This window comes from Amblyomma maculatum, chromosome 1 (genome assembly GCF_055883805.1).
Source record: "Amblyomma maculatum isolate TAMU_Amacu chromosome 1, ASM5588380v1, whole genome shotgun sequence".
Classification (NCBI taxonomy): domain Eukaryota; kingdom Metazoa; phylum Arthropoda; class Arachnida; order Ixodida; family Ixodidae; genus Amblyomma; species Amblyomma maculatum.
The window spans coordinates 137,836,576-137,859,166 of NC_139344.1; the positions used below are offsets into that span (position 1 = coordinate 137,836,576).

The following is a 22,591-nucleotide window of genomic DNA, read 5'->3' on the forward strand; positions in this document are numbered from 1 at the left end:
CTAGACAAGACGAGATTTCTTTTCTCGGCGTTCGTTACAGTGCTACATATAATTATAATTGGTTTACAGGAAACGAAAGGCACACTATCTATCGCACTTTCTCCGGCAAGTGGGAGTTTGGACGGTTCACCATCGCTCCTGTCGCGTGGCGTTCCTTGGCGCGTTCAAGTGTGGCATTGCGGATGGCAGGGACGCATGCCGCCTCGGCCAATCACAACGCCACAAAAGCGGAACACACTTTGTCCACGACAGCATGAGCCATTAAAGGCTTTCGCCTTAATATACAATACTACAGTGGCCACTGTAATACCTGTGTTACACGGACAATTTCAACTGCCGTTCAGTTAAATCACAGTTCAGCGTTCCAACTGACGTTGAACTGAACGGCAGTCGACTGTAGTTACACGGAACATATCGCGAACCTCAGTTGACCCCCAGAATCACGTGATCCTCCACATGCAAGCAATTCTTACTAAAAAAAGTGCTTTATTTTTCATATATAAATTACTTTGTACAACATTTGCACACTTTATATTATTAAATTGCACATTTTGCACGAGTTTTCTTTTTCGAGTATGGAACAAATGAACTCGACACAAAGCCAAGTCAATCCATTTGAGGTGCGTCTGGCTTCGCTGCTTAATCGTTTTTTGCTGCCGCTTCGCGCGCTTGTGTTTTGACACGGCGCCGTCTGCTGCGACCCGGTTGCAGCAGCGAAATGCTTCCTGCAACCGGGTTGCAGGAGCAAAATGCTTGCTGCAACCCATGACGTCTTATCCGGTTTAAGAAAAACGTCACGTCCGGCTATTGTTTTGTGGGTAGGCGGTTGTTTTTAGTAGCAGAATGGCTGGTCGTCGGAGCCGTGGGAGCTGCGTCGCCGTGCCAGCCGTGCGCTCTCGTGCTGTACGGTACGTAAGCAATTTTTTCTATTTTTTAGATATTTCAGTATGCATGTATTGAGTCATTGCCCGCTGTCTGGAACTCTACATTTAGTTTTCAACTTCCCTGCGCCCAAACGTTCTGTTGACGACCATTGAGCCTGCTTGGCCGGCAGTGGGCCCGAACGGCCCAAAGGTGTATTATAGAAAGTTTCAATCGAAAGCTCAACGTAGTTCTACACCAAGGAACATGCGGTTAAATACCGTTTATTAGGCCAACCGCACGAAAGTCTCAGTCATGTAAAACACGCCTGACTACCAGTCTTGCGTGCGCCTAAAAAGGGCGGGAAACTTTGGTGAGCTTTCCTCAGCGGTCTGGATGAATATTTATTGATTGTAACGTCTTTGAGCTGATGGAGGGACTTAAGGAGATACTAGGACATGACAAAACAACGCGTAGAAGCAGGAAAGGCGAGGATCACACAGGCCTGTGTGGGAAGCTTTTGTTTCGGTGCACCACGACGTACTAACCATTTGTGCGACGTGACCCTTTGTGTGACCCGCATTGTAATGACGCGGTGTAGAATAATGATTTCATACCTCATTTTATGACTGCGCACTGTCAAGTGTATGCAGGGCCACTTTCTAATTACGGTGAGGTAAGCGATTTCGCCTTGTACTTGTCTTAATTTCTTTTGTGTGTGTAAACATCGCTTATAAGCTGACGTCTAATATTTGTACGCAGGGACCTTCCTGATATGTGTTTTGGAGTCTAGCATGGGCTTGCTGGTTGCTGAGGCTGAACAAATGGGACTATGAAAGGCGGAGGCAGCATATGCTCCAACGCCACAAGGTGAGCCCTGTACTTAGTTTCAAAACAATTGCTGTGCCACCGGGACTGATCATTTGTTTTAATTTTTACATGGGGAACATGGCACAGGTCACCAGTTTGCATAGAGTGCATGAAGGATTCGAATAAGCAAGCATCCCTGCAGCTTCCTGCAGTTGCGGTGTCCAGCTTGTAGTTCGCAGCCTTTCTGTCTCAGCTGCAATTAATGCATCGCAAACAGTGTGCAATGTAACAGTTGATTCAGACTAAGAAAACCAGACTAGCTCCAAAAACAAACAAATGTTTGCACGAGATGGAAGATCAAACCACGCTATATTGTCTTCTCAATTCGCTGTGAGAAACTAGCAAAGCTGCCTTCTTTAACGAATGGTATTTCTGCACAGATTGGTTGTGTCGCTTTTTTGTGCGTGTGACAAAGTTGCTGCAAGAGCTTTATTTATTTATTTATTTATTTGGTTACTATCAGGGCCGTTGAGCAGCTAAAAACAGTGACAGCTTCTCCGGGCAGCGATATGCCTACCAGCCGATTGTGGCAAGGTTGTTTCACATTAATCAAAGCAGCCTAGCAAATGAGGCTCACTGTAGCAGCAAGAATTGTGAGCATGCCCTCGCACTCACTTGCTTTGTCATCTCCTGCATCTTCTGGCGCAGCAGTGCCGGGCAGTCTCTTTCCGCTCATCAGAGATGATCCTTTTATGCCAGGGGTCTTAGAGCACGGCCAGCGAAGCTGCGTGATGCAGTCTGCCCAGCTCAATTTTTAGCCGACGTTTTGAAAGCATTACCACCAGCCTTAATTTCGAACTAAAATAAGCTCAGACTTAGTACCCAGTTAGTACACATTCATTTTTGATAAGGCGTTGACCACTTAATCTGCATGAACTTTCATTTGACATCGCTGTGCCTTCAAAAGCGAGGAGCCGGACATCCTGCCTTTTCTTTTATTTCCAAGTGTGCTTTTTTTTTTTTCTTGCTGAGGATTATAAGTGTGGTATTTATTAACAGGTATGTCATTTCAGTACCTCTCTCCGAGTGATCCTGAAACTGCTTTTGTCCGGCATTCAAGCGGAAAGGAGCACACGTTGCTTTTCTTTTTCAATAATGGAAGGGCTTGGTCTGGAAAAAAGAAGTTTTGCTTATTTTTGTTCATTTTATCATTATTTATTGTACTTTGTTTCCTGTTGTTTTGTTTTCTGGCTCCTGGGTCATGAGAGAAAAGGCTTTGTCAATGCGGCCCACGTAGCAATATGAGTTTGAGACCGCTGCTCTATGCCCATAATGGTGTGGCTATCAATGGATTTCATAATGAGTTTGTCTGAGGTAATTGTCAAGCAAAAAACTACCATATGCCACTGGTCGGCCCGGACACACAACCTCCGCATCATGGTGTTAGAATAGAAATGCATGAGCGGGCTGCTCCACACCAAGCAGTAAGTGGCGATACCGATGCGCTGATTTCTGTAGGCTGCCGAGAGACTGCGTTGACTGTTGGTGGCCGCGGGTTCGCTGGTTGCCGCAAGGAATGGCAGTCAGTTCTCAACTTTCGCTGACGCCCCCGCTCCACGCCTTTCTTCGATCATGGTATATTCTAAGTTGTAATGTAATGTGGAAAAAACGTGCATTGTTCTCCACTGCGATACAGGCTACGTATTCTGCAATGAAAAATGTCAGCTTTTTTCGGTGCGAAAAGATGTCGCACACCTTCAGCTATGGCGACCGGCATACCAAGATAGGACCAAGCTATACAGTCACTGTTTGTGAGGGGCATTTGAAGCCCAGGTTTGTGTCCAAAACATGGATGACAGAGTTAAATGGGCATGTGCTACAAAGCGTTGCTCGTTGCTAGCAAAGGAAGCGGTCCCCACGATATTCTCTTCCGGCCTTGCCTACCTTTCAGACTTCGAAAAGTAGAAAGCGACCCACTGAAAGGCAGCCCCAGGAACCGAAAAAATAGAAGATCGTTAAACCTTGTGTAGAAGTGTCAGGGTGAAGGTAGCACGTGCTTCACGCGACACTGCGTGGGCATGGGCCGGCCCAAAAGCCGGGTGCGGCTCAGCCCACGGGTCGTCTGGGCCGACTCGTGAACATTTTTGCTGGACCCGGGGTGGACTTAAACGTGCGGGCCCGAGCCGGATTCGGGCTTGTACACAGAAAGCCGATGTCCGATTTATAGTCACTTTGTCAGAGTAAAAATCCGCGGCGTCGCAGCAACGAAACGGATGAAATAACTGGTACGCTCCGAGAAAAAGGTTTAGTCTTCATAGCTTATTTATTTACTTGTTACGGCACCGCGGTGGCTTAGTCATTAAAGCTCTCGAGTACTGAGCTGGGATACCCTAGTCTGATCCTAATTGGGAGACAGCATTTCGGTCGGAGCTGAAAGCATGGCAGGCATATGCTATAGATGACAGTTTCATTGAAGAACCCCATGTGGCCGAAGTGATCCGAACACCTGTGCTACAGCATCCTCATACCTTGAGCCGGTTGGGGACCATTACTCCAGACATAGCTCTTTTGTTGTTGTTTTTTTGATGTCGTGTACACTTTTTTTTTTTTTTCGTTGTGAGAAAATTCAAAACCAAATGTAGGTATGGTTTTCATTTTTAGCTGTTGATTGGAACGTCTCATAACAGAAATAGCCGCAAAGGCTTGATAGAGTTTAGAAATCTCCTTGACGTTGAAATAAGATAAATCTTGAATGAGCAATGTTTAAATGAGTCAATTAATGTCGTAAGCAATTAGACGTGCGCGGGCCCATTGAACGATTCAAACGAATATATGAAATTACTCCCCTCTGTGACTGAAGAGCAGCAGTCAGACACCGCTCTTGCATGTTTTAAAGCTTAAAATGCCATGTGCGGGTTACTCTAGTGTGGTGCAGCGTGGCATTCGCCTAATAAATTAGAGTAGCGCTGGATGAGGCTGTTTAAGCTATCAGCGAGCACAGACAGTCTGGTCTGCGATAAGGTGCTTCCGCATATGATCAGTTTTGTATACCACTGGAGACTAGGAACTGGAAACCTCATACAAACCACTGGGAAGGGCCAACGTCTGAACGCTTTATGAGGTTTGGCCTTTTCCAAGGTTGCTGTTCAACACTCGGGACGCTGTATTTCAGCCACAGATACAGTCTTGCTGCCGCAACGGCGCCATCTTTCTCGAAAGGGGAAGTTGGAGGCAGGGGGGACCTTCTACATGCAGAATCAGCGAAGAGCATTGCAGCCAGAACACATGCCGTCCCTGGCGGCGGTGCGATAAATATAGCTATGATATAACAGCGCCTCTCGCACACCACAGGGCGGGCACGCCGCCTGAGCTTCTTGTCTTTCTTCTACCACCGTCGCCTCCAGTTCACAGATACATTAAATTGGGAAGAATATTGGTTTTCTCTTTCTTTGACGGAGGTGATACCTACGCTTAACGGCAGTTTTGGCATGGCGTGAAGACTACATACACATGCAATTGGCTACCTTGCGTTTCCTCGAGATTTTAATGTTATATTTTGCTGCACGCGGTGTCTAAATATTAAAGCCTCCTCACAAGAAATCCGATTACTTTCTCTCTCTCTCTCTCTCTTTTTTTTTTTTTTTTTTTTTTTCCGGGGCCCCCTCGAAAGTTTAGACTTGGTGGGGAAGGAGGAAGCCGCTGTGGCAGTGTAAAGGGCAGCACACGAGGAGCTCACTGACTGCCGGCGTCTCACAGTCTGGCACACACCTGCGTCGATCGGCGTCTGTCTGCGTCCCATTGTGGGGGCTCTCCCGCGTCGAACCATGTCGAACGCGCCACTGCGCGCTGTCGGCAAGACAAATTGGAGAAGCGTAGTGTAGATGGCTAGCGAGTCTGGGCCACACCGTCTGCGTCGCAAGGGCCGTTGCGCGCTGTCGGCCAGACGAAGGGGATGACCGCGTGGCCGGCTTGAGGGTACTGACCCAGGCGGGAAGACACCGGGATTCACTTGAACCTTTTTGTTTCCCGATGGCCCGACTTGGGCTGCTGTCGCCGTCTGGCCAAACACCCCGCGTTCCTTTCCGGTGGGGAATTCTTGTCACAATAGTTGAAAGCGGCAGCTCTTGCGTTTGTCTCGTCGCCATCCTTAACAGGGGACATGGCTCTTAAAGCTATTTTTCCTACGTTTTTCAACAAATTTGATAAAACCTGGTATTCTGATTTAGTTTCTTGCACTGATTTCAAATATATAATTATGTTTCCAATTGGCCAATTAGTTCAGAAGATAAAATGAAATTGTTCATAATTTGCGGGAACAATGAAAAAATAACCGCACTACAAAAAATTCACGTGAACACTTTGCTAGGTACTAGAAAGCATAACAAATACAATGTTACGTGCACTTTTGTATAACAAATATTAGCGATGTTATAGCAGTTTAAAATTCACTACTCCAAATGTGAGTGCCTTCCTGTCTGACTTAGAGCAAAATTGAAAACTTTGAACTGCTGTAACATCGCTAATATTTGTTTAAAAAAAAGAAATGCTCCTAACATTGTATTCATTATGCTTTCTAGTACCTAGCAAAGTGTCCATGTGAATTTTTTTGTAGTGCTGTTATTTTTTCATTGTTTCTGCAAATTATGAACAATTAATTTCATTATCTCTTGAACTAATTGGCCAGTTGGAAAAATGGTTGCATGTTTGAAATCAGTGCAAGAAATTGAATCAGAATGCCAGGTTTTGTCAAATTTGGTCAAAAATTGGAAAATAATTTTAAGAGCCATGTCCCCCTTTAAGCAGAAGCAAAATGCAATACAGCTGACATATTTCGTGGTGTGTTTGGAGACTGTAAACGGCCTAAACTAATACATTCGTTTTCAGCTAATTTCTAAGTCTAGCGTTATCATGGGAAGACGAAAGAGTCACACTGGCCGTACTGCCCGAATCCGTGGGTCTCACTGCCTGTCGGAGGTTGGGCACACTACGAGCAGTGGCGTGCCACGCCGGCGCGGCTCGTTCATACACAACCCTTCAGACACCACGCTCCACATCATGTTCTACTTGGCACTTGCTGTATTTCATTTTAAACCAGCCAAAAGACGAGACAGAGAATAGAAGCGAACGAGATGAGGCTCGCTTCTGTGTCTCGTCTTTTGGCTGGTTTAAAATGAATGATTACCAACTCGCCCAGTCGTTAACCTTGTTGCTGTATTTACAGGGCATTCCCACGTCTGCTGCTGTGGTTTAGTTTAGCACTGGTGAATGCTGTCTATGTTGGGATACATGCAACATAAATAGCTTGAAAGTAAAAGATTGCACAGCCATTATTGTAGCTAGTTTGTAAAGCATGGGATGCATAATGTGGAGGTCTCGGACTTCAACAGTGGCATGTTTCTTGTTTTTGTTTTGTTTTCCTAGTTTGCAATGAGTTATTTCTCATTTGAGAGTAGATACACTGCTAATTGCCATTCATCACCAATGCAGATTTTGTTTTTATTAGTTAATTATATGCTTTCCTCAATTTTTTCCTTTTCTGCTAAATATAAGAACATGAGCCTCTCATAGCCTGTGTTGCTTTGGGACATTAAATCCCATAAGCCAGACCAGCATGAGCCTCGTTTCTGGCAGTCATAGATCTATTTCATTGAACCTCTTTGTTAATAATAAGCTTGTCAAACATACGTCAGACAAAAACATACAGTATTATGGGTGTGACACCATGAAGGTGTCAATCATTAGAATTGTCACAAGTGTTGGGCAGGCATGGAGGGCCCATCATTAACATGTTAAAATTAAGGAAGCTCCGGTGCCACTCAAGCGAAAACATGAGAAGCCACTGACAGAAAGCCGTGGAGTAGGGCATCTGGAGGAGGAAAGGGCTATCCTTGAGTGCAGTCTATCCTCACTGAAGTTATTACTGATCAGTGCCTTGGAAATTTTATCAGAACAGGCATGGATAAAAAAAAAATTATATGCACAAGATAGAGAGTGGAAATGTGCTGCTTATTGATGTGAACTCCGAACTAGTCTAGTGGTGCTTGAGCACATCATAGTGGTATAGTCCACATTTCTCAAGCTAAAAGAGTCATATTTTTAGTCAAACTTATCGTTCGGGCATCAAGTATATAAACAAGCATTGCATTTTCTACTAGTTTGTTCCAAATTGTTGCTAAGGTCATTTGTGTTATTTTAAACATCTATACATGTTTTGGCTGTTAGTCTTGCATTTTCAGCAATGCATTGATCTTTGAATAAAAAGGAATCAAATAGGTTATTTTGGTATGTCAGGTATAAAAAATTCAGCTAATAAAATCTGTTGACTTTAGAAACGTGCTTCAAAACAATTTGAATGCTTCAAAACTCCCGTTTTATAGCTTCAAAGTGCTCGAGCCTGCTTCCACCTCTCCAAGTTGGTTTGTGGTTCAGGTCATTATTGACAATTCTGCATGACTGAATTGATGTCTTCAATTTTGAGTTTTGGGGAGGGTTGCATCCATTGGGAAGAGTGAAAAATGCTGGCCGAAGATAAGGAACGCTGCATTATGAAAATTCCGATTGCTATTGGGCAACCAACTCATGGATGATGGCACTTGAAAGCGTTTTGACTGGAGGTACTCGCACTGCTTGGGCTAGGCCAGTGCAGTACTTCATCTTACAGGAGCATATGCACCTAATTTTGGTCGCATTTTGCTTGTTAACGACATGCAAAACATTACTCTGTACAGATCATCACCTGGTTTTTATCTTCAACCGCTAAATAATTTATAATTGAATTTTTGTCATCTGTTTCAGGGTGTCTATACTCCATTAACACACTGAATGTTAGTAGTGCTGCTACTGCACTTAAAATCAAGTGTTGGTCTCTGTTTGCAATATTTTTTATCTGCTTTGAGAAGTATGATGCTCATGGACAGCCTCCTTAACAACATGAGCTGGTGTATTTGTGATGAGGACCATATATCAGACAGCCAGAGGTTTTATGATGCTAGCATTGTAGCAACTGTTGTGGTGCTGTAGTTCGGTGAGGGATTTGCCCATCTTGTGGTTGTTGCCCGTTTGCTGTGGCCACCCTCAAAGTAAATAGCTATGGTCCTGTCACATAGTTTGAGAACTTTTTGTTACTTGTATGGAAATTACTGTTCGGCACAAAATGACTTATAGCTGCCATCATGTGCATTACAGAGGGCGAGCGACTACATTTCGGTGGAACAGTTCCTCATTCTTTTTCACAGCCCATAGGAAGGATTTCGCAAGTTTAGAAAAATGAAATGTTCACAGCTGAGTCAGTCGCAATTCTGAAATCATGCTGTGTAGTCGACAAACGCTACAATCCGAGAGCAACGCATGTCGTCTAATGAACAGTGCAAGCGAAACTTCTTGGATGCAGCAGCAAATGAAAATGTGCACACATGGTTTTCAAGATGTCTCAACGTTTATTTATATGCTTCACAACCTCCCAAAGCCCACACGCTTGCGTTATACCAAAGCACAATCAGCTGTCTGTTCTGATGTCTGCGGCCAGTGTTGATAAAGTTCTTTACCACCCATGGTGTCCATTTCTGCTGTGCATGTGCACTGCAGTGATACATTGTCACACGCATGCAGAGAGCACTAGTACTGGCCTTACTTAGGGTAACCTTTTAGCTGTTTTGGCTTTTCTCATTCTTGAGCTATGCTACAGGGTGCACACTTTTCTTCTTGTCTGGTTCCTTTGATGAGTCATGAATTCAGCATTTGTGCTTCTTTCCTTTTTGAGGGTGTAGTGACCATATGCAAATCCACTATTAGAATATATGAGCTGCTGCATTAGCTGCAGTCCTGCTATCTTTTTATTTAAATTTGGTACATCTCTGAGTTTCTCTGGGTGTTTTGTTATTGTTCTGAGCTTGCATTCTTTTGTTTTTTCTCCCCGTGACAGCCGATCCTGCACGTGACTGATACTAGTCGAGAGATCACAACAGCTGCCCACCTTTCAAAGCATGGCATTCCCTGGCCCAAGTTGACTGCTCCCTGTGCTACTGGCTCAACAGTGTACTCACAAGTCTGCACTTCACTTAAGAGCATAATGGCAACACACACACGTTGGCCATAGCTTCTGTGTCAAAATAAAGTGTTCCTACTTATGTGCCTTTTCATTCATTATTAACGCACATGATTGGAGTAATAAACACTCCAGTGCCAAAACACCATGTTGACACACTCATTTATGTTTAGACTGCCTACCTTCTGCATTACTTCCCTTTTTGTAACCTACCTAGAAAGGTAAGTATTTACTGTATGTGTCATAGAACCACATGTATTTGTTATTCCTTTTGAGACAGGAAATAATCCCCAAAACCAGTGAAGTAAGAAAAGTTCACAGATATATTTCGTAGACAATTTTTAGAGGTAAGCCCAATGAAGATGTTTCGAACTGCAGACAGGGACTGATGATAAAATGGCAAAGTGGGCGGTGTTTGTTGAATTGCATAAGATTTGTTTAATTCAGTATTTTGCAGATGAGCAGCAACGTTCTTAATTGCAATGCCCTTGTCTGTGGGATACTTACACCCATACTGTCACCTCATGTAATGCTCAAACATTTGGCAGTGCTAATCACTTTACTAAAATATTGAACTCTTGGCCCTTCAAAGCGAGGTGACATGCTTGTAGCAATGAGATTAGATCTAACCTTGGATGCCCGCTTAATACACTATTGCTGTGCCTCTATGCTACTGGAATGGTGAGGCAGCATACTAAAAGGGCATAAAAAGCGTGTGCAGTAATTCTTTACATGTAACAATAGTTGAAGCCCTCGCCTAATTTATTGTGACTGCATTAAAAGGCCATATTTACCAAAAAAAGGCAATTTGAGCGACAAGGATGAGTGGCAGATAGTATGACCGGATGGATTGGTCTGTGTGATGTGAGGACCATGGTGTGGTCCAGCTGCCTACCCAAGCAGCTCCTTCGACATGAGAAAAACTCATTGCCTTTCAGAATCCCGTCAGATGTGTGAGTTGGGAGTTCATTTACATAATGTGGTAATTAGTAATTTTACAAATTGGTATGTGTGATATAAGTGCAAACTAAGATTGGTGAGTCAACAAGTAGCCAACTAAATGTACAGGGATGAGGATACAGGAGTCTTAAAGGCTGTGGCATGTTTTCCTTAACAGCGGTGCTAAAGTGCCCCCGAAATATTTGTTGCATTTGCTCAATTTATGTGTATTTCAGTTTCTGGTATAACCTTTCCCACACCTTTAACCTTTAGGCACAGTAATTTTAAGTAAAATCGGCAGTTAAAAAAATAGCATTGTCAAGATGACAGTGTTCCAAAAATTGAGAAATAGTAATTAAGGTACGTATAGCAACACAAGTTGCTACACTGTACCATCAGCATACACGTGTGATCCCAGCCATTTTTGGAACCATAAATGCAGTATTAACATCAGTAGTTTATCAATTCAGTTTCGGACTATCCTCATGTTTGACAAGATTTTAATGATGAAACTTTCAGCTTAATGCCTCGTAGCCTGAGTATTCTGAAGCATAGCATTGTTGCCTTACTTAATTACTTGGCACACTTTCCAATTTTGCAGTGAGAAATTTTCTTAGCTTAAAACTGAAAAATTTGGCAGTACTCTGTCAGGGACGAAGCAAGCTTTTGGAAAAGGAAAATAGAGTAAATGTCTCCGAGTGGACACCTCATATGTTCACTGTGAATGAAACTAATGAGCAAAAAAAAAAAAAAGCATATGCTTTCCAGCAAAGTATTGCAATGCTTAATATTACATAGAATTCCTCCTGGCACATATAGATTTCATATTTCAAGCTGCCAGTTTCCATCATGCAAGGACGACATCTGCTAGTTTCTATACAGCACCTTCGTGCTTTCGCACTGGCAAGCCATGTTTTGCGAGAGGGTACCTTTCTAAGTGGACTCAGCTAGGCTTAACCTGATTTCCATGAAATATATATGGAAGGGTGCTTAAACCAGATGCTATCAGACTTTAAGTATACCTGCAGGTAAGGGCCCTGCCAACTACTATTTTTAATAAAGAAAATTTGATATATCTAGTCGTCACTTAGTGTTTGTCATATATACTCCCTCAAGCACAATTAATAGTGGTCTAATCGAGCTGCTTAGTTGATACTAAAAATGAAAACGCAGCACTGACAACAAACATGGATGGGCTACTGCTCAATTAAAACGCCTGGAGAGAGTGCAACGTAAATCAACTTAATCTCTTTCACTTCTTTCTTGTCGACTGCGACGTAAAGTATCGGCAGCACTTGAGCAGTGGTCACCTTTACAAACCAAGCATGCTATGCGTCTGGTCATCGACTGGCAGCTGTCGGCCGGCGCATCGTCGCCGTCGATTCTCCTAGCGACGCCACGCCCTCCGCGGCACGGATTCAACCCTCTTTCCAGTTTGGTTGCTAATGGCCATCAATTTTCGCTGATTATTGCACTATAAGCAGGTAAGCCATCTCTACTAATTGAGCACATAAATAAAATATTTTATCGAGTTTAGTTTACAGCGCAGCCCTATGGCAGTCGCGTAATCGGCGAAGCGAATAAAGAGCACATCAGAGGATGAAAGTTCGGCGATTCACTCTGATGCATATCTTACACACTGGATTTGTTAGAGACCAACATGGAATAATTTGAACAAATTGTTCTATATAAACGGTCATTTGGCTGCTGGATATACCATTGCTTGTAAATCCGGCCGCGCAAAATATATAGTAAAAAAAATTACTTCTTTTTCCATATTTTATGTTCACAACAAACATATGCATAACCACGCACTGAGATCAAGTGCCACATGAAAATTCGCGCTTCCACTTCAGTTCGAATAATAGCTCTCGAGGTCAAATGTTCGAATGAGTCGCGTTACATATGCTGTGTATGCAAGGTGGGTACGTGGGGGGCAAATTAAACTGCACTGCAAAAGATGGTTTGGTTTGGTTTATGAGGTCCCGAAGCAACTCGATCAGGCTATGAGATACGCCGTATATAGTGGAAGGCTCCGAGAATTTCGACCATCTAGCTGGGTTTTTACCGTACCGCGCAGTACACGCGGGCGCCTTGTTAGTATTCGCTCCCATCGAAAAGCAGTCACCCCAGTCAGGATTGAATCCCACACCCTTGGACACAGAAGTCGAGTACGCCAACTGCACCAGCACAGCGGAAGAGGGGCGGGGGGGGGGGGGGGGGACAGCAGAAGACACTGTTGCGTTGTTGGGTGCTTGGTTTTGCCCGCGGCTGCTACATTTTTGTGACATGGCCATGCAGTCCCGTTCCAGCTAGCTTCCACTGGGCCATCGCAATTCAATCTCGACTTCCTATAAAATCGCAACCATGCAATTCCTGGCACGAAGTCGCCCCCTGGTCGAATTAGCATGGCTTACCCTGCTCGAGTCGCCAGATCGTTTATACACGCTGGCCAACAAAGACGTACGGGATCTGTTGGCTCTTAGATGATCACAACGGTGCACTGCAATGCCGATCGACGCCACGTACACGCTTACGGGCGGCATGCAATTCGTTGCAGCCTCCGCTGCTGCGGGTGCGAGTCGTGAAAAAAGAAACTATGCCGGAACTGTGGGCATTGCAGAATTAACATGCAGTTTCACGGGTTGGTTCGGCTGGAGGCTTTTAATTGTGCCCGTGTATGCGGTGCGATAACAATTAATTAAACAGGCGCTGGTATATAACTGATAATACTTTTTAACTAGTTATGCGCACTAGCGCCTCATTTACTAACAGCTATAGGTTTGCTGAGGTCGCAATTATAATATCTATATCAGTTTTTTAAATTTTGGAAACACCATTATCGTCCCCGCTTTTAGCACATGAATTTAGGCCGCGCATGACAGAAAACGAAACCTCTCGGTCGAGGATAATTTAGTGCGCGCGGCATATATATGTACGGGTGTACGTTGTACGATCGCTTCGCTAGCCATTCCTCCCGGGCGCTTCCGAACATTATGAAAGGAGTGACATCCGCGGCGATGCGTGGCGCGTATTCAGCATGCATGACTAGCGTGGCGATTTGCGCTCACCCGCTGTATAGTTTCGGTTTCGCCTGTGTACGGCCGAAACTACCCGAGCAGGTAGCGTAGATGGCAGCGTACTGCTCCGAAGTTGTCACTTGCTCCCTCGTAGCGCACAGGAGGGACGGCAAGCTTCGAGAGCAAGGTATACCCGCACATATGAAATGGGCTCATAAGAGAGCCAGGTCATAGCCTCCTCTATTTCTTCGAAAAAATAGAGGAGGTTATGGCCAGGTACGCGCTCGATCATCACAGTGGTTTCAATTTAGCCCGCGCATAAAAATTTCTTGCGCTAAATACGCCAACAGAATTATGTTTTGGGAAAGTTTACACTGATATAGGTACTGACATGGGCGTCGGCATGACCCCCTGCATGGTGCCAACAGATTCTTATTCACTGAAACTGCATTCAGAACACAATTTGTTCATTCTAGAAGGACAAACTCGTGGAAGTTTAAATTTTGGGGCTTGTGTTATTAAATTAAGGAAAAAAAGTATGGGAGATGGAATAAACCCCACCCTTTACAACCCCCTTTACTGATACATTATCACCAGGTTTGATTTGGTTGTTTAATCTGATGCAAAAATTCATAAGAATAGCAATAAATGGACAGCAGAAGACAATTAAGTAGTTCAGTTTGGTAGTTAAAATCTTAAGGGTCACTGTATCAAATGCTTTTTGAAGATTAAGAAAAGGTAGCTAATTTTATTTGAGTTGAACATGCCCATGCTTCTCATTTAGTGAATCCGTATATACAAAGCATGCCTCATCACCTGATGGGCCAGCTCATCAAGACACTTACAGTAATTGCTTAACTGTGGCTGCTTCCTCTTTGTACGAAATAAAAAACTAACTTGAATTTGAGGCAAAAATTTCTAAGAAAGGAAAAGGCGCGAGTACTGAGTCATCAAAAGTGCCTTAAAATTGAGATACTCGCTTAAAATCAAGAGACTTAGCTGCAGTATATGCAGCCAAAGAAGAAACGGAAAAAGGCTTTTGAAATGTCAAAACAAGTGATTTTAATAGCACCCCCAAAAGTCAGCAAGAGTACTGGGCAATTTTAGAGTGTATGGTTAAAGCAGAATTCATTTTACCCAAATTTAATACTCAAGTTGGCTGTTCTGCCAATGCCAAATTTTTATAAAAAATTTTAACACTTAGCACAAAAAAAGCCTAGCCCTGAAGGCTTTTGCTTTCTTTTCTAGAATGCATTCATACCTTCAGTTAGAAATGTTAAGAGAAGCACGATCAAAAGCGACCATTCAGAGCTTCATTGGAACTATCCAAAATATAAGTTATGAACTGCAAAATAAAATGACCCAAGTTTAAGGTCTAATTGTGTTTTTTATGTTTCGCTCTCAGCTATGCTGGTTCCTGTAGACCTTTCCTCAACCCTTTAAACTGTACTTGAAGACCTAGTAGAAGTAGTAGTAATAAACTTTATTTGGCTACAAAAATGAGTGCCAAAGAGGTTTGCAACTTGTAGAGCCAGGGCCATCTGTCACTTCGACATGGAGGACTCCAGCCAGGTACACCAATTAAAAGGAGGAGAGTCAAGATGAATGGGGGACTGAATGGCAATGGTGCAAAGGAAAAGCAGTGTTCTAGGTTAATGCAAATGAGAGATATAGTTGGGACAAGATGCTTTAGGTGGAAACGGTAAAGAAAGAAATGCACTGGGAGAATGTCCCGAGTACGGATCACCAAAGCCAACCAGTCCGTCAGCTGATGCAAGACTAGCCAAGCCCACCAGGTCGGGAAACAAAAGTGAGGAAAATGAAATGTGCCGGGATGGTGAGAAAATTTGTTCCCATTTTACGTTTGACATGAAATTTAGTGACAGAAGAAAGGAAGAGATATCAAAAGAAGAATGGGATAATCTCGAAAATGCCTGGAAAGCAGCTTCATTCATCAAATTGACAGGTTGAAAGAAGCCGGCTATCCGGAACATGGTGTCATCTCAGTTGCTGAAGGAACCTATAAAAAAATGAAAACAAACAGCAAGGAAGCTATGCCTAACACAGCGGACAGAATACAACAACAAAATCTGGTTGCAATACCCTATCTGCACAGCATATCGCATGATTTGAAACGAATAGGCAAAAAAGTAAATATCGAAGTAGTTTTTACAGCTTCGGAAAAGTTATCGAAGCTTTGTAGGATCACTCAAACTTGTGGTGTGCAGCAACGCGCATGTAGCATAAAACACCAGACTTTATTTGTACCCTGCAGCACAGGTGTGGTGTATGAGATCCCACTAAGCTGTGGGAAATGTTACATTGGACAAATGGGTAGATGCCTCAATGAATGGCTCTGAGAACACAATTATACCTATGAAAAACTTGCAAAAAAGAAACATCTGCGAACGAAACGTTGCTTTGCACTGCAGCAGGTGCACAGGTTGTATGCCCTGGCTTCTACAGGGCTTAAAGCCAGGGGGTGTGTCAGAGACCCCCCCCTTGTAATATTTAAGAGGGGTCTGAGATCCCCAAAAGCTTGAATTCAAGCATGAGGACTGTAAGAATACAAACCAAGTAATCATTGTTTTGTTCTTGTCAGTGGTGTAATTGGAAGATTTCTTCTCTATCGTTTCAACAGTTTCACATTGAGTATTAATAAAAACCAGAGATGGAGAAAAATAATGATTTCTCCCCTTTGTATAAAACGATTTGCAAAACAGGCAACCAGCCACTTTCTCTCTTTATTTCCCTTTCCACCAATGCTCGAATCACTACAGACCTCCTCCGATTGAGCCAGACTTTAAGCACTGGGCTTCACAAAACAAAGATTATTGGTAGAAGCAACAAGCAGATTACAAGAGAGATTCTGGAGGCAAGAGTCATCAAACAGAAAAAGGGCTTGTGCGTCAGTGCACCTTCAATAATGCTCAGTGAAAAAGAACTTGAGATCCTGTAAGTAGCGTAGGTTTACTCAAAACGCTTAGTATTGTTATACCTTTTCTTGTATGGCAGTTTCCGGTTCTATATCTGGTGGTTTTTAAGGCTAACGACACGACTTAATCCTGCTCATTCATACTTTACATTTTGACAACAGAAGCCCATATACAGCTCAACCTGGCTTTTTCATTTGTCTTCATCGAATGTTTAGCGGTGAGGCATGTGCTTGCTCATGGTGTATACTACTTCACTTGTGTTTTGGATTTTTGTGATTTCTTGTTTATTGTTATTTATTTATTTTTTTGTCAGTGCTTTGTTAGGAGAGAAAACTGGTATACGTGTATATGACGTTTTGACTTCGGCTGAGTCACATGTTATGAAAATGTGCATAATTTCCTCCGTTTTCCAATAAACCTCAGTTGACAGTCGGTGCTGTGTTCATCTCCCTACCTCTGACCACATATATCTCAATCTCAAAGACCCCATTCCAATAGTAACATGCACAAGTATTGATACAGTCATAAATTTATTACAATGAACAAGACTTTGCTGTCAACCATGATGAACTTGACTTGCTGCAACATCTAATGTCAAAGTGAAAGTGATCGCTCCTTCTGCTTATATGCTTTACTTATTATTAAGGAGATTATTAAGTTGGTTTAGACCTCAAGGCAGAATATTAGTTTAAATAGTTTAGTCACACAAACAAAAAAACACGGAAAAGAAATTATAACCGAGCTTTTTCTTGGTTGAAGCGCCGTACAGAGGAAGAAAGTAAATATATTTACACAGGTGGAAGCAGGCTCAAGCATTTTAGAGCAGCTCAGGGAGCAGTAATAAAGTTACTTCGGAGCAGCTTTGAAGCAATAAAACGAGAGTTTTGGAGCAATCACATTATGTCTTGGAGCAAGATTCTAGACTCGCTTTTAATAATAGAATTCTAGCTTCCTCACTTAACTCTTTGACTGTCGAATATTTAGAAAAAAAAAAAAAAATCACCTCCAGTGTCGAACTATTTCAAACGCTATGCGTTTAGCGCAATACCCGTACTGCAAAAACGCCGCGGGACGGCATACGGCTGCAGCACCTGTACGGCAAAACCAGTCAAAGGGTTAAATAGCAGCAAATTGAATGCTGCCTTCTACACTTCATAATTGAAGATCATTTAACTAAGAGATTTATACTGTTTTGTAAGATTCAAAGGTGGACTTCACCACCTTGATGCACTCAAGTATTGCCACTAGTTCGAAGTTCACATCAATGAACAGTACATTTCTGCTTTCTATCTTGTGCATATTCTTTTTGATCCTGCGCCTGTGCCGATAAATTTCTGGGTACTGGCCAGTAACGCCTTCAGGGAAGATAGGTGGCACTTTAAGTATAGCCTTTTTCCCCTTCAAATTCATTACTTTATGGCCCTCTGTGGCTGCTCAAATTATTGCTTGAGCTATCTTAGTTTTAACACACTGGCGATAGGCCCTGTATGACTTTCCAACACTTTTGAAAACACATTTAGTGACTGGCACCTAAGTGGCATCACCTCCATAAGAGTTCCAAGTGTGCTTTTGTCTGTCGTAGGCATGACAGGCTAGATGGTGAAGCACCTGCTTGTATTCACAGCAGAATCGCTACAAACAAACCGTGTAGTTCGTTGCAGCTGGACAAGTTTCCAATGGCTCGTAGTCATCATCGGCCAGACTATACCAACTGCAGGGCCTGTGCTAGCTGCATCCACTTTACTCCTGCAAACTTTTTAACCTCATCCGCTCACCTAACTTTCTGCTGTCCCCTGCGACGATTTGCTTCCCTTGGAATCATTTATTACCCTAAGCGAACATCGGTTGTCCTCTCTACGCATTACATGCCCTGCCCATGCCCATTTCATCTTCTTGATTTCCACTAGAATGTAATTAACTCAAGTTATTTCTCTAACTCACTCTATGTGCTTCCTATTTTTTAACGTTACACCTACCATTTTTCATTCCATAGTCATCTGCATTGTCCTCAACTTAAGTAGAACCCTTTTCGTTAGCCTCCATGTTTCAGCTCCATAGATGAGTAAGTGTAAGATGCAACTGCTGTATACCTTCCTCTTGAGCAATACCGCTCAGATACTAGTCATAATCTCAGAATACTTACCAAATGCACTCCATCCCAATCTAATTCTTCTAGTTATTCCCCTTTCATGATCTAGATCTGCGGTTACTACCTGTCCTAAGTAAACATATTCGTCTACCACTTCCAGTGCTTCGCTACCTCGTAGTAGTCTGGTGCGCCTGCTTCACTCGCTGATCTCATTTCCCTCACCACAGGCGATTCAAAAGGCCGGAAGTAGGTGCTATATCAAGAGCACAGAACATTTTCCGTAACGAATTCCTCAAATTTGCTTATAAGCAAACATTATGCTGCATACTTTTCTAGTATATTAAAATTTTATACATATTAAGCTCGGGTGAGATGCATTACACCTCTGCTACCGGTGTGCTGCCATCGTTTTGACTACACCAATCACATACCCTGTATACAGAACTCATAACAGACCATTGCCCAGCTGCGCTTCTCATAGTCGCTTAACTTAATTTTCTCAGATTGCAGTTCTTGCTGTCAATACCAGTAATGGCCCACTCTGCGGCAAAACTGTGCTCCACTAAATTTAATGTCAGAACATTGATGCAGTCGAATTGGAGCAATTTTGGAGCAGGGAAAGCAGGCTGGAGCAGAATGAAGCAAATGGAGCAGCACTTCCACCCCTGCATTTAGGATGAATGCAAAGAAAGGAATACTGCAATCAAATTCTAAATTCTAAGTTCATTCTAAGTTCAAAAGGCAAGCCACCATGTCAGTGTTATCACTCAGTATCCTAATTTCTAAGTTCAATATCACAGGAAAGACAATTGTGCCAAGCTCAAGCTTAGCACTGTTCAACATGATCCAGTTACATATATATATATTCCTGCCGAACATAATCACAGTTCCCATATTGTAAGGAATCTTTATCAACCATGCTTTTATTTATGTGTTTATTGATACCTCAGAGGTCCTAATGCAAGACTTTACAATGATAAATGGCGACAGGCTGGTGGTATACATGGCTATGATTAGACAGGTTCTTCGATGGCAGTATTGAAGCTTACAGGATCACTGATGACGGATGATTCCAGTTGTGAACAGTGCTTGCGAAAAATGACTCATGAAATGTAGTTGTGCGGGCATGCGGTGAAACGCCACTTTTACGATGACCTGTGCGAGGTGTTCTATACACAGGTTAGCCGAGACGACTGCCATGAGGTCTTGTATGAAAAGCTTGTGATAAAGGCAGGGGCATGAAGTACAGTGACTAGAACAGAGACTGTAACAGAGATTTCATGGCAGAGATGCTGAAGGAGTATTCGAGGGAATGAAACTGGTGGCATGGTTTTTAACAGGCTCATAAGGTTCAGTAAAGTTACAGTAGTGTGGATCAACTATATGATTGGTATATTAAAGTTGTGATCACACAAGGGTTTTGTAATCTAGTAATTTTACACAAGAAGGTGCCAGCCATGGGTAGGTTACGATAGAGGTATCCAACAGTTCTATCAGAGTAATTAGTTACATGGCTTACAAGGCAAGACAATGTTAAGCCATTAGTGAGGTGAACACCAAGGTACTTAAACGAATTCTTTGAAAAAGTAGTACTAGTGTTAATTTTGTAAGTAGGATGTGTTGTTTTGGCAGTGGTGAGAAGAAATCAACAGTTTAAAGCTTCTCAGGGACGGAGGCCACATAGCACATCACTATTGTATGCGAATTAGATATTGATATAAGGCAGAAGCGTCGGACGAGTTGGTTACAGAGCAGCGAAGTACACAGTCATCAACTAAAATGTGGATGGTAGAAGTTACTGAAGGGAGATCGTTAAGAGTAAAGGGCAGTGCTTTGTGGAACACATAGCTGAAAGAAAACTTTGAGAAAGAGGACTGGGTATTAGCAGTAACAAACCGCGCGCGGTCGGTCAGAAAGCCTTGGATCAAACTAGTGGATAGAGGTTTGTTCAATTCAGGCAGCTTCAGCAGAATGCGGGCAACGTGAAAAATGCGTGCAGACAGGCGACGCAACTTGGGAAAAGCGGTAAAAGAAAATCGAGTACCGAACCTGCTGGATATTTTTTTCGAAGTTAATATTGGGATATATTGAGGGCGAAATGCACCATTTCGGCTCCATATTAGTGCCTATACCCTGTGCGATTCAGGGAACGTAGGAACGGGTGAATGCTAAATATTTTTTACACACTCTTGCACACTACGCGAACGCGCACACCTCGTGAATAACGCGAAATAGAAGTGTCCTTTCGCTAAGGCAGTTTTGGGAAAACTGCTAGCAGCTTCGAAAAGACCCGTTTTATCTGGAGTGCCCGGCATTGCAAAAGAAAGAGCACATAAACACCCTTCCAGAATCAGCCAAGCGATCACATACGGTGATTACATAAACACCGCAACCTTCAAAACGAAAGCCAAGACCACCTACACATTGAGAATATTCTTCTTCCATGGCAGCACAAACCAAATCACGATCCCCATACACAGGCCTTTTACATACGCTCTTGGTTTCTAGTATGCCACACTGTGCACCATTCATGCTTCAAAAATAAATCCAAGACGCCCTGTTCGTAAGGCAACACGCAAATATGATTTGTTGCAGAATGAACGGAGAGACCAACGGGGTCCGCAGGTAGGAGCACTCTTTCAACTTCCGTGGATGCACGAAGCCTCTAATGCGTCTATCGCCTCTGTCGTTACTAACGTCATCCATGAAGAAACTGCAAGATGAGCACTGAGGCACGAAATGTGCACGGCGCAAAAATCGCGATTCACACGACCACACATTCCAAACGTCGTTTACAAACACACGACACGTGATCTGCCTTGGGCTTTCCTGCAAAAACACCAATCCGAAAATAATAAACAAAGCCAAGCCAATCCATGGGTTGCAATAACGATTTGCTTATTTTCACCCGGTTGCACCAAGCTTCTAGCTTATTCCAACCGGGTCGCAGCAACGCCGGCCGTTTTGACACTCGTTTGAGTATTTAAAGTTGCAGGCTGGGACTTGCGTTAGCTAAGGCAGCAACCTTTCATGTGATTTTAGAACGCACAGCGGTTGGAAATGCCGCCGACTCGGTCGATGCGGTGCGTCCGCTGACAGCCACCTTGTCGGTTGACTGGTTCAACTGGGACCGCCGACCTCAGTTGAACTGAACCGCAGTTGAGATTTCTACTGCAGTTGGCGCTGCCGTGTAACATCGCTAACTGCCGTTCAGTTAAACTGACCGCCAACTGAACTGCCGTTGAAAACGCCCGTGTAACAGGGGTAACAAGACAGAGGACGCAAGTTCAATGGAGGACGTCCTGTCCTGTCTGTCGTGTCGTCTTTTTTGCGTTTAAATTACACGAGGGCGTTCATTGGGTTTACCGCGGCTTAATTGGATTAAAGGCTGAATCGCATGCACGCGAAAACTCACGCGACGGCGGCACGCGTCGCGCGAAGCCTTCGCGCGAACAGAAATGCATGTGTCGCTTGGCTCGTCGCTCGGATCTGCCGAAATAGAAAATTTCGCTCGTTCGCCCGGAAGTAACCGTACGTCACTGCCGCTCATTTCGCATGCTTTCTTTATTTTGCTGTGTTGTATTGTGATTGTGCATTACCGCGTAAACATTTCGCTTTGTACGAACAATGGTGGATAGCCAAGGATTCAAAGAACGCCTAGTCGCAACCGAAACAACAATAGAAACAAGGAGTCACGTGACTATTTGTGCCGACATGCGTTTCCCGCTCAACCGGGGCATATAAGCATGAAGTGCACATAAAGGCCAGTCGACGCTTTTGGCTGCAGCGCCTCCTTTGAGTCGCTTTTCGTTAGGGATCCTACATGTTTTGCCGCGGCGGCGCCGCAGTGAAACGTGTAGGCGTGTAGGTTCCCCACTTTTCGTTACTTTTC

At 43.4% G+C, this 22,591-nt stretch overlaps 1 long non-coding RNA gene across 2 annotated transcripts; it reads left to right on the top strand.

Annotated features, from left to right (window-relative positions):
- Positions 1 to 762: 762 nt before the first annotated feature.
- LOC146204044 (uncharacterized) lies at positions 763 to 9,793 on the top strand. 2 transcript variants are annotated; one of them, XR_014703945.1, is made up of 3 exons: positions 763 to 908; positions 1,624 to 1,731; positions 9,593 to 9,792. It is a non-coding gene; the product is annotated as an uncharacterized LOC146204044 (long non-coding RNA). The 2 variants fall into 2 exon arrangements; XR_014703946.1 differs by lacking the exon at positions 763 to 908 and adding an exon at positions 999 to 1,537 and having other exon boundaries at positions 9,593 to 9,793.
- The last annotated feature ends 12,798 nt before the right edge of the window (positions 9,794 to 22,591 follow it).